The sequence below is a fragment of the Grammomys surdaster genome, unplaced genomic scaffold, assembly GCF_004785775.1.
Source record: "Grammomys surdaster isolate TR1022 unplaced genomic scaffold, NIH_TR_1.0 1087, whole genome shotgun sequence".
NCBI lineage: Eukaryota > Metazoa > Chordata > Mammalia > Rodentia > Muridae > Grammomys > Grammomys surdaster.
Window position 1 is genome coordinate 1646419 of NW_021605506.1, and position 12843 is coordinate 1659261.

Below are 12843 nucleotides of genomic sequence, written 5' to 3' on the forward strand. Positions count from 1 at the left end.
CAGTAAGCTTGTGTGTTGCAAGGCAGAAAAGGAGTTGCAGTTATTTCTTTGAAGTGTGTTCCAGGTAGTGCTTGATGTTTTGCTGCACCTACTGATGAGCATCTCTCAGCTGGCAATTAACCTGTATTTAAGAAACAGAATGATTTCATCCTCAAAATGAGCCCAGGGAGACAGGAGGGTTTGGCTATCCTTTGTCCATGAAATGCTGTTCTCACCAACCTCTCTCCTTCAAGGAGTAAGAGACTGGTGTGTCCTGAAAAAGATGTGATAAATGGTTTTACTAGAGTAAGGGTATAGAGATGCTTCCTTTTGAATCCAGTGTATTCTTATTTCTCTCTGATTGCCCAGACTTCCTAGAAATAACAAAATCAAGGCTCTGTCTATTGCCTCTCCCAAGAAAGTTCATTTAGCACTCACAAAAAATCTAGAAAGAATATTGTAGTATTTTCTCAATCACACAAGGAAGAAATGGGATCTGTTCATATGGATCATGAGTATAAATAAACCTGGATTTTTAAATAGCCAGCTTTCAATGTTCATTTAATTGTTCATTTGATAGAATAAAAAGTATCATACATTGTACACATTTCCCAGAATAGTTAGCTGTCCTACTAAAGAAAAACACTGATATCTTGTATCTATCTGTTTATCTATTTAGTCTATATACATTTACAAGTTTAATCATTAATTCAGAGTATCATGCAATGCCATGAATGGCACGGTCTTTGCATAAATTTGCATATGCTATTTTAAATAAGAGAGTCCCTATAAACTGCAGTTTCTTAATGTTTTTGTTTTACAAAGCTAGTAGTAAATGTGATGTATATTAATAGCTACAATACTATGCCTTGATCTAATACAATGTATAGTTTTAATTATTTTATTTATTTATTATTTTAATTTTTATTCTAATTTTTGCAGGAATACTGTAGATTTAGAACTACTATATCTTTGTCTGATGGAAAAGATTTCTTATTCTTGGTACTATGGATATCATGGCAGGAGGATCTAAATGTCAAAGTCTTCCTGGCATACTGTGTGAGTTCAAGGTCAGCCTTAGGAACTACATGTGATACTATCTCAAATTAAAGTAATAAGAAGCCTGTGAATTTAGCTTAGTACACAGTGCTTTCTTAGTTTGCATTAGGCCCTGGGTTCAATTCTCAGTTATGTTAAAAAAAATAGAAAGAAAGAAAGAAAGAAAGAAAGAAAGAAAGAAAGAAAGAAAGAAAGAAAGGGAGAAAGAGAGAAAGATAGTAGAGAGATAGATAAATATATATAAAAAGAAAAATTGTCTTAACATCTCCCAGTACAAAGTAAATACTTGATAGATACTAATATACTAATTCTATCCTAAGTAGAGAAAGGAAAAACATATACAGCTTCCTGTTTGCTGTTACTACTTACATTTAAATGTAACCAGTTGTACACTATATACAAAATGAATCATAAATTCATATCACTGTCTCTCCTGATGGGTGTCAGAGATGCCTATGTTGCTTCCATGGCAGTGACTATAAAATATCCAAAGCCAGGGCAGTCTTGAAATTTACTGCTCCAAGAAAACACTGCCTCTCTCTCTCTCTGGCACATATTAGTCAGTTTAACCTAGGCTATAATACAGTAACAACACTTCTTTCATCTCAGTACTTCAGTTCAACACAATAAACATTCACTTACCTCTCACTCTCTGAGTGAAGTAGCTCAACAGAAGGTTTTGTATTTTACAGTCTTCCATGTCTCTGCACCGAAGCAAGTCACACTATCACACAGGACATCTATGGCACAAAATCCAAGACATAGGATTCTGAATTGGAGGAAGAGGGTGTGGTAAATCTTCCATCTTTAGTTAAATACCTCATAATGGAAGCAACACACAGCACTTGAGATCCTATCCTGTAGTCCTTCTCCATTCTGCCTAACTTCAATGAGCAAACTCTTCTTAATGAATAGGAGAGGACAACTGGTTTTTCATGGTTACCCTAAGATGTTCCTCAGGTATGAACTCGCTTATGCTCATGTGGCTTCTTATTTGTAGTTTAGATGCAAAAGATAGAGGAATTCTATTTTGCTAAAAAGATAAAAAAAAATCTGTATTTGCACTCCACACAGATAGTAAGCCCCAGATAGTTGTATGATATAAAACATTAGAAACTAATCAGAGAAAAACTCATTTGGTTGAGGTATCTTAGTGTCAGATCAGGAATCTCAATTTCAGAAGAGTCTGTCATATATACTTACAAAGAACACCAAACACGCTTCTTTAGTTGCTTTCAACACAATACTTGGAGGCAAATGCTTTAGAACAGTGGTTCTCAACCCTACTAATGTTGTGACCCTTTAATACAGTTCCTTATATTGTGGTGGCCCACCAATTATAAAATTATTTTTTGTTGGTACTTCATAACTGTAATTTTGCTACTGTTGTGAATTGTCATGAAAATATCCTGATATATGACCCCAAAGAGGTCTCAACCCACATGGTGTAAACATTGCATTAGAGAGGTGGGAAAAATTTTGCATTGTCCCATGTTTTAACTGTCATTATATGGATGAATTTTATGTCTTATAATATTTGAATGTATGTGATAGTTAATATTGTCTGTCAACTTGACAGGACCTAGGAGATGAACCTCTGATCATGTAAGGGTTTTATAGATTAGGTTAATTGAAGTGAGAAGATTCAACATAACTGTGGTGTCAGAGATCCATGTATGAGAATCTTTGGATGAATAACAAGGTGAAAGTAAGCTGAGAACCAATACTTGCTCTCTTCTTCCTGACTGTGAATGCTGTTTGAGAGCTGCTCCAAACTCCTGCTGCCATGGCTTCACCACCACAGTGATTTGAACCCTCAAACTGTGTACCAAAATAATACCTGTTTCTTTAAGTTATATTTGTCAGTAATACTGCCATATTAGTAAGAAAATTAACAAACAGAAAGCATTGAAAATATAGACAGCAGTGTAAGGAAACTCGGCAAACATTTGACATTTTCTCTGAGAAATTAAGCGTAGAATTCATCATACTCTTGAAGTGCTTGGGAGATATTTGCTTGCTGTGTTGCTCCCCTGGTCCCAAAGGCATGGTGTTTATATGAAACAAAGCCTGAATATGAGGCCATGACATATTGTTCACTAGATGCTTGTGTTGGGACTCACCCTTTATAGAGCCTCGGTTTTCTAACTGGTCTATATAATCTTGATCTCATAAGATTGTCCTAAACAGAATAAAGTACAACTTTTAACGGTTCCCCTGAGTAACCCAGACATGTTGTTTAAGCACTAGACGCTAAATACCTCTCTCTACTTGTTTTCCAGTTGGTTATGGCTCTACTTTATTTGTGCTCTCTTATATCTGTCTGTGGATTCTGAGATATGAAATAGTACTCTTCTTGTCACTGAAGCAGCAACACTCAGTAATCCCTAATCAGTAAAGCATGGTTCTTGTCATACAAAGAATCCCCCTTGTTTTTTAAAGGAAACTTGATAATATCACTCTATCCTTGCTATTAGATCACATTAAGCTATCTGCCTTTTACTTATTCTCAGAGTGAAATGGTTAGACAGGCCTATTTCCAAGGTGGGAGAGAATATTCTGAATTGATGATTGCTGCCCAATATGTAGATGTGGAAACATAGAAGGAAGACAAAAAAGTAGAAGTCTCATCAGCAAGCTAGTAAGTGATGTGTGTGTGTATGTGTGTGTGTGTGTGTGATAAGTATAGACATGAACGTGGAGGTCAGAGATTGAAACTGAATGTAATTTTTAATCGCTTGCCAACTAATATTTTTATTTCTTACGTTGAGACTGTGTCTCTCACTTAATCTGGAGCTGCTGATTCAGCTTGGCTGCCTTGCCAGAAAACTCCAGGGATATACTTGGCTCTGATGTTCCAGAGTATTAGGACTATAGGAATGTTCCCATATTCATCTTGATTATGTGGGTTCTGTGAGTAGAACTTAGATTCTCATGCTTGTGAAGCACATCCCAACATTCCTTGGTCCCTATCTGTTACAGGGTATACCCTGCCTTCTACCATGAACTCTCCAGCTCATCGCATGGGTTGCTCTTCCTCCATAGGCTCTTCTCTATATAATCCAGACATTTTGGTTATCTTCCCCTATTTTCATACCTTTGGCCACCTGTTTGCTATACTTGGTTTTCCTCTCTCCTTTAACTTCCTCCTCTCCCCACATGGTTCAGGGTCATAACCACTCTGGACCATCCGTCCCTGACTAAGTCATCCCTAGCCAATAAGTAGTTTTATTTTGCAATGTGTCTGAAGATTAGAAAAAACTGATTCATGAAAAAAAAATGTGCAAGTAAAGCAGCCCTTGGCTTGCCACAGAACCTGCATGAAGGAGATATCACAGGTTGTTTGTTATCTGTATATCCCTTCCACATGCACACAGGTCAACTGTCTTGGCTTAGTAGGAAGGCAGTCTTGTTTACAGTACTGCCCATTTTCTATCAGTTTCTCCACAGCCAACTGTTTGGAGTAGTCATATTTTCCAGTTTTAAAATGTTTGGATAATTTGTAGTGCTACAAGTTAGAAAGTGATTGGAATGAAAAGGACCTTGGAAAATCAATCAGTCATCGGGAAGCTGGCCTGAACTCACTCTCCCTTGTGCCAATATATGCCTTGCTTCAACAGTATTTTCTACTGGATTCATCCATTCAATAGCAACATACTGAAGAAGAGTGAAAATAAATAGCTAACCCTTATTAATTATTCACTCATATGACAAACACTGTGCCCAGTGCTTTATATTAGTTTCCTTATTGGATAATTGTGCCATTTGAATCTGGAAGGTCCTTTTGCCTTTTGCTTTAGATATTTCATTGCCAGTAGATACTGTAAGGCTGTAGAATCTTTAGCAGGTGAAGTCTAGCTGATGGAAGTAGGTCACCAGGTATACTCTGCTAGAGCTTCTTCCTACTTTCTCTTGGTTTCCTGGGCACATGGACATGAACAATGTCTGCCACTCTTTCCCAGTACCATGAACTAGGTGGGTCCACTTGCTTTTCCAATCACAATGGATTGAAACCCTTTGAGATCATGAATTGAAATCTTAAATGTTATATGGAAACAGCAATGCAAATGTGATGTAAGTATGGCCAGAGAGTATCAACTCCTGTAAGCAGTGTGGTAAAGACAATAGAGAGAAAGCTGGCTGACTTTCCACATATAAGGAAGACAGGGATCTTGAGTAGAGGGAAATATTGAGAATTGGTGCAGAGCTAATCAAGCAAAGTGGAACCACCCAAGTCTTCTATACAATGGCAATATGCATATGTGTTCTAATCAGAGGGATTGCAAGTGAAGTATATCCCAGAGATATTAAATATCTTCATTATTGTCACACAGATGAAAATGGCAATATCAGGGTTTATATCCAATCTCCTCCAGGACTTTTTTGCCTACATATTCATTTTCAGTACAGTTATCACTATTGAGGTCTACACATGATTTTGATAGTTTCACTCCTAGAATGAGAATGTGGCTTCTCAGATAATCTTTAGTATGGAGGGTGGATTGAAAAATAATTAAAAAGGAAAGGTCATGACTGATCCTAGATACAGCAGAATAGAATGATTATTTTAGATATATGGGAGAGCAGAGCCAGAGGTGGATACAACTGGGAGACCCCAGAGAGAGTGTTCATGACCCTGAACCATGTGGGGAGTGGAGGAAGTGAAAGGAGAGAGGAAAACCAAGTGTAGCAGACAGGTGGACAAAGGTATGAAAGGAGGGACAAATAGCCAAAATGTATAGATTATATAGAGAAAGCCTCTGGGAGAAAGACAGCCCAGACCATAGGCTGCAGAATTCAGGGTATAGGGCAGGATATTCAAGCAACACCCTGTAACAGGTAGGGACTGAATTATGTTGGAAGAACATGACATCCAGGTCCACTTTAATATGTTAAATATGTTCCTCAGCTACTTGTCGTGGGTTTCAAACAAACAGAGGTCAATCCTCATTTTGATGATCAGCTTCTGGCTGGGGTCTCAAAATGTCTTTCAGGTGATTTGATGGGGGGGAAGTCCTTACCTTGCACTTCACACTCTGATATAAGTGTCATATTAGTTACTTTTCTAATGTGACATATACCTGACCAAGGCAATATAAGGAAAGGAGGGACCTTTGGGTCACAGTTCAATGGTGGCTAGAGTATTTTGTAGCAATTCAGGAAGCAGAGGTGGGGAGGCAAAGACTCAGGTATGAAATGGTGACAGCCACAGTTAGGGGAGGTCTCCCTGTGACACGACAAGACAGGGCATAGGTTCCTCCATCTTGTATTCCGGATGAAACCACTTCAGGTTCAATTAGAATTTGATCTCTTTATGGAGACTGCCATGGAAAGTTTCCCAACTCTATTCTAGAAACCCAACATCAAAATGCCCCTCCTGATTTAGATAATTCTGCTAAACTTGTGTAAGATTCTGAGGAGCCTTAGCTTACCAGGGACCTCCTGAATGAACAATGAGGAGGAAGGGATTGATGCAAAAGCAAGAGGAATTTTATTGTTCCAGCATTTTGTGGTCATGCTGCATTCAAATGGAGAGGTGAACCCAGGCAGCTTGTTTGGTGAACCTTTATGCAGTTTCCAGGGGGCAGAATAGAAAAACAGCATCTAGGCACAATATGATTGGTTGAACAGTGTGACTTTTAAACTGATTGGTCTGTAGGGAATGAGGTGGCCAATGTCGATCCTGCAGAATGTGTCCATGTGCTCTGGGCCTCCCCACACTCACAGATGGCTGATGGTCTGTTCCCCCCCACTGTGTTCTGAGGAATGTTAATTAGCCTTTCTCTTTTGGAAGGCAAAGATGTCTAAGTGTTCTATGACCTTTCTCTTCCAGCAGGGGAGGCATCTGGTGACATTTTCCAAAGGTCCTGAACTGATCTCTTCACTTGCTGCTTGTATAGAACACCCTCATGCTAATTGCTTATCATACGTTCTGTTAAACTGCTTGCTTCTATGAAGGCACCATGCTACCATGCAATTGTTAAAATCTCCCAATAACTAAGTGTAGATTCAGCCAGCTTTGAAATAGAATTAGAATTCCAGGGATTTTGAATCAGCTATGAACTGTGTCTGAGTAGTCACCTCTGATGGGCTTCCTATAATTTTACCACTCTAGAAATTAAGTGAATCTAGAACCTGCCTACCAGACATTTCTGGAGCTGTGTTTCCTTCGAGGATCTAGATAATATCAAGATTACAGTCCATATTAAATATAACAGAAGTGACCAGGAAGGAGAAAGTGAATTTGAACATGTGAAAATTGCTAGGTCCACCTAGTAGTTGATGAGGCTAGAACTCATTTAGCTTGGACTATGTGTTCTATGTCCCAGGCAAAGAATTGGGAATGATCAGAAGACCTCTTTCTTCCTTCCCACGTCTCTTAGTTTGGATGGGGGAGTAGAAGGAGTGCTGTAGTACAATTGAACTCTACTTCTGCTAAATGTCACTCTAACAATGGTGCTCTCAACCATTCTGACAACTCCAGTTCTTATTAGCATGTCTGTGTACACAGCCTACACATATTTGCACATGAGAAATGAGATTTATAAATTTGAGTGATGATTATACCAACAGCCTCCCTATTATTTTGAAGAAGAAAGAAAAAAAAAACTTCCAGGAATTGCATTTTTTTTCTCAGAATGCAAATATAAACATTGATATAAAAACTTATGATGTGTAAACTTTGACATACATAAATATACATAGAGCTTGTAAAAATTAATGTACCTTGTATGTATACTTGTATTTCACATTGCTATTTTTATATCTTTATTCCTAATGCTAATCTTTCTGTGTACATTTCAGTTATAGCCCAACATGTTTGTATGAGATTTTTATGTCTGCATTTTGTATCATACTATCTGGACACAAGGTACCATGCCTTAGCACAGTAGTATGGATATTGTTCACCAGTTCATCTAGGCCAAAGAAATTTGTGTCCCCCAAAATTCAACTTTCATGGCACTATGGAACACAGAGTTGCTTCTCTTCGTTACATATCACATTCTCTGCACTTTACATTCTCAGTATAGCAATCCTGGACTGCTATACTTATCTTGTGAAATAGAAAATTATATTTAATTGACCTATAAGGCACTGAATTAAGACATGTCTCTTATCTCTCTTTGCTAGATTTACATGAGTGTCCTTTCTAACAGCCCTCCTGGCCTGTGTATGAGATAAGTGCTCTGTCTAACTCTCCTCTCAGATGGATATAGTCTCATTTTCATTATCTGACCTTCTATAACAAAATTCTCCTGGTAAATAGGCAGCAGTTTTTACAGCTTGTAGAAAGCCACCTTGTGTTGACACTAAACAAAAAGGCAAATGGATGTCTCTACTGCATAGGCACATTTCCTCCCAGATTCATGCTCTGATACTTCATCTTCACTGTAAACTTGTTGGAATTTAGAATAATCATGAAAATGTATCTCTCAGTGCCTCTATGAATGCATTTACAAAATGCTTTACCTGAATAAGCAAACATACTCTAAGAATGACAACACCATCCCATGGAATAGCATACCAGACTCAATGAAGAGACAGAAGTGAGCTGAGTACCAGCATTCACATTTCTTTGCTTCTTGGATGTGGTTTTAATATGCTCATACTCTAGAAACAATATCTTCCCCACCATGATGGTCTATATATTTAAATACTGGACACACACACACACACACACACACACACACACACACACAAGCCCTTTTTATCTTAAGAAACCACTGGCAAGAATTTTGTTGTAGCAACAAGAAAAATAACTTTTTATTTACTTTCTTGTTGTGCACCATGTGGTACAACCCCTAAATGGTACTAATGTACCTCCTAGGGGAATCTCAGTGCATTCAAAACACTTTTAGAAGTATTTATTATGATTTGGTGCTGCCTATGCTGCCTGTTAGCTTTATACTCTTTCTGAGCTCCAGTTTCTTCATCAAAGATGACCCTGAAGGTTTTCCAGTCTACCACATGAAATTATTCACATAGAAGTTTCAGGTAAATTCAATGTGTCCTATTTTTCCCAGATCTTATATCAAAATTCTTGTCTTAGGCAAAATTCATTCAACATTCAGTGTGTGTATGCATGTGTGTGTGTGCTTGTGCCAGAGAGAGAGAGAGAGAGAGAGAGAGAGAGAGAGAGAGAGAGAGAGAGAGAGAGAGTTGGTTGTGGGTTCTCCTTAATCATTCTCTACCATATTTTTTTTTTTTTGAGACACAGTATCTCATTGAAAATAGAGCTTGCTGACTTGGCTAGACTGGCTGACCAAGAAGCCCCAATTTTCTGTAATGTCTAAATCTAGATCACTGGTGACCTTTCTAATCTTTTATTTAGACTTTACAGCCAGAGTCCAGAGGTCGGGTACCTCAAGAAAGGTGAGAATAGTTCTGTACATACTTCTATTCGGGCCTTGCTTTGAGAGCTCATGTAGCAGGGACACCTTTGAATCTGAGACTAATTACCACTGAGAGAAGGCTTTCTAGGACTATGCTGAATAAAGCCGTTCATTCCTCTTTCTGCTCTCACCTTAGGGGTACTGCAGAACTGAAGTGGTCTTTGACAAGCAAATATCATAAGTAGAGCCTCTGACTTTCTGATTTTGCTTCTATCTCCTACTTTCCACCCATTTGCTGCAGTTGTACACTTTCTCCTTAAAGTTAATTTAGCAACAACTTAATTCATCGAGATGATTACCTATCCGAGTTCTGTGTGAAAATACAAACAGATAAAGTTAGCTTGTCAGTCAGTTAACAGTTACTTTATTGATTAAACTGCTTTATTTTGCAGGTACTTTTTATATCATTCTCACTCTTACCTATGTAGAGTAGTCAACTATTTATGTGTTGTTAATTTAAGAGTGATTATATGGGTGTTTCATCCAGAAATAGCTCCCTACTAGCTGTAGGAACAACTTTTACCGGCAATCTTCTATTGATTGAAACAGTTAAACAACCCAGAAGGGTATACTTTGGTAAGAGGTAAGCATTTCCTTTGTCCATACTTTTAGTTGGTCTAGTAATCCTTTCCAGATTGGAATAATTTTTCAGACACATAACCTAATTGGGGTATCAACACTTGTAGTTGTCATGGACTTCCACCTTTGTGATTAATTTGCCCTGCTAGTTAGAAAGCTTTATGTATTTGAGTGCCCTATTAAGCTTCTTTAGGTTTATAAATATGTGAGGGTTGGAGGATATAGTAAGGGCTCAGAATTCACCTTTCTTAAGATGCTTTTAATCTTGCAGAGTTCACATTTCTCCACCAATCCTCAATTCAAATTTATAGACATTTCCATCTATACTCTCTAACTAATTAAAGGTTTGTTCTCTGGGGAATCCCTCTCTAATATTAAATGCTTTCATATCATTTGTTGTTCTCTCATTTATCTTTAAAACAAAATTCAAAACTATCACTTTATCTCACTTTCAATTATAATTCCATTTGGTTATCAAATTTCTTGAGTATATGATATAGTCTTTGCTTCAGCTTATGTCTACACATGTGTATGCATGCACATGTTTGTTCATCATTTATTCTTGCATCCATGTATTGATGTATCCATACATTTGTGCATGATGCATGAATGCAAGCATCTCTCAATCTTCTTTTGAATTCATGTATTTCCTTACTTATTCATGTATTAACAAAAGTATTTTCTATGTTTTTAATAAAAGATAGAGATACAGAAGATTTGGTCTATGCTAGGTGTCACTTAAAATCTGAAGGAACTATTCCTCTTTTCAAAAAACAAAACCAACTTGCATGCCTCAACTGCTGATTGGATTCCAGTTTCACTGGAGATCATACACTCAGAAGAATCCTCATAGGATCCATATTTAAAGATCATCTAGTAAACATGCTCCTGAGACAGACAGCCCTTTATTGCAGGGTGTAGCTTAAGGGAATTGACCCTCTAGTATATCCAACACAATCTAAAACACACCATGCTTTGCCTGCATGGTACTCATAAACAAATTTATTGATATTTAAACATCTAGAGAGTAATAACCCTAATATGTTCCTACTTAAAGATTCTCTCTTATAACAATAGTGTTCTCATTCTGTCTGTGATATAAGAGTAACAGTTCAATGTGATAAATAAAGTATTTTATTTAAAATAAAAGACAAAAGTCTTTTAATTGCTCCTATTTTAAAAAGTGTTTTTCCAAGGAAAGAAAATATTAGATATGTAGTTGGTTCCTTATATGTGGGTCATGTCCTGATCAACATACGTTCTTACAGTTTAATAAACTGCTTAAGATTCCTTGAAAGCTATTAAAGTTGCGTGCTCCTGTGCAATGAAGCAATTTTCTATGGGATTTGCTAGAGTAGCTTTGTTTATAGAAATGCTGAGATCTCTTGAGGTCTCTTCTGCCTGAAGTCTTTTTTTTTTCTGATGTGTTTTCTCCTGGGCATAAAATGTGTTCCAGCATAACCCAAAAGACTGATGAAACCAATGAATGAAAAGACACACTTGATCTCTGAGAGGATTTAACAAGGTTTATGAATTGGACATCTGTCTTTAACCATGGGTATACAATTACACTCTGATTTCTCTTGGACTATGAAGAGAATTAAGTCCAGGTGCCACCATTCTTTGATTACTGGAAAAGAACAAAGATTTAGCATTAGAACAATATGGGTGTTCTTAGCATCTGGGCTCACAATTTCTGAATTATAAATGATGGTTATTTCAGATTAATATTTTACCCTAAATATTTAGGGGTTAATATAACTATAAGGCCATGGATTTTGATATAGTGATTACAAATTAACTCAGCAATATTTATAAAGATTACTTATACCATTCATTCTCATCTTTGGGTCACAACCCCTTTGGCAAACCTCTACTTCAAAAAAATATTTACATTGTGATTCATAACAAAAGCAAAATTACAGTTATGAAGTACTTAGAAAAATAATTTTGTTGTATGGAATCACCACTACATGTGTGTAACCATAAGTTTTGTTTCATTTACTTAACTCTTTTTCCTACCACCCTTTTCTACACAAATCGTTTCCAGCTCCCCAAATGCTAGATCTGTGAGAAAACAGGTTATAGTAGAAAGAGGGCTTAGCTCTCCTTAGAAAACTTCCGGATGATTAGGGGTGTTAAGTTCCTAGGAGCAACTCCAGTCTTCTTCATCATGATTATCTTCATGTAGCAGTTCAGTAAACAAGCAAACAACAAGCTAAGAATTCTGTAAAAGCAGAAAAAAAAAGAAAAAGAAACCAAGAGCAACAGGGACCAACAATGGTTGGAGCAACAGCATGGGGAGCAGCAGCTACCACAGCTTCTTAGGGTTCTGGCATTTTTATAACCTCCCAAGTATCCAGATAATTTCAAATGTAAACTATCTTCAGCTGGCAGAATCATGCCCCTGCAGAGCATGAGAAAAATCACAGTTAGCTGCTGTGGACAATCTAAAGTAGCCCAATATCCCACAATTAAGATTGAAGCAAAAAATATTTTAAAAATCTTTATGAGACACTAGGAACTGTAGTAAAAAGAGAAAGTATTAGGAAAGCTGAGAACCACTACATTATACCCAGTAAAATTCAAATTTGTCTTTATTTACAGAAACTAGAAATGGATGTATGCCAGTGTCTTGGTCACAGTTCTATTGCTATGAAGAAATATTATGACAAACAGCTTATAAGAATAAAGCATTTAATCAGGTGCTTTCTCAACGTTTCAGAAGGTTGTGAGTCCATTATCATTATGGTGGGGAGTACAGAAGCATGCTGACAGGCATGGTGCTGGAGTAATAGCTGAGAGCTTATATCTGATCCCATCATGATGGGAG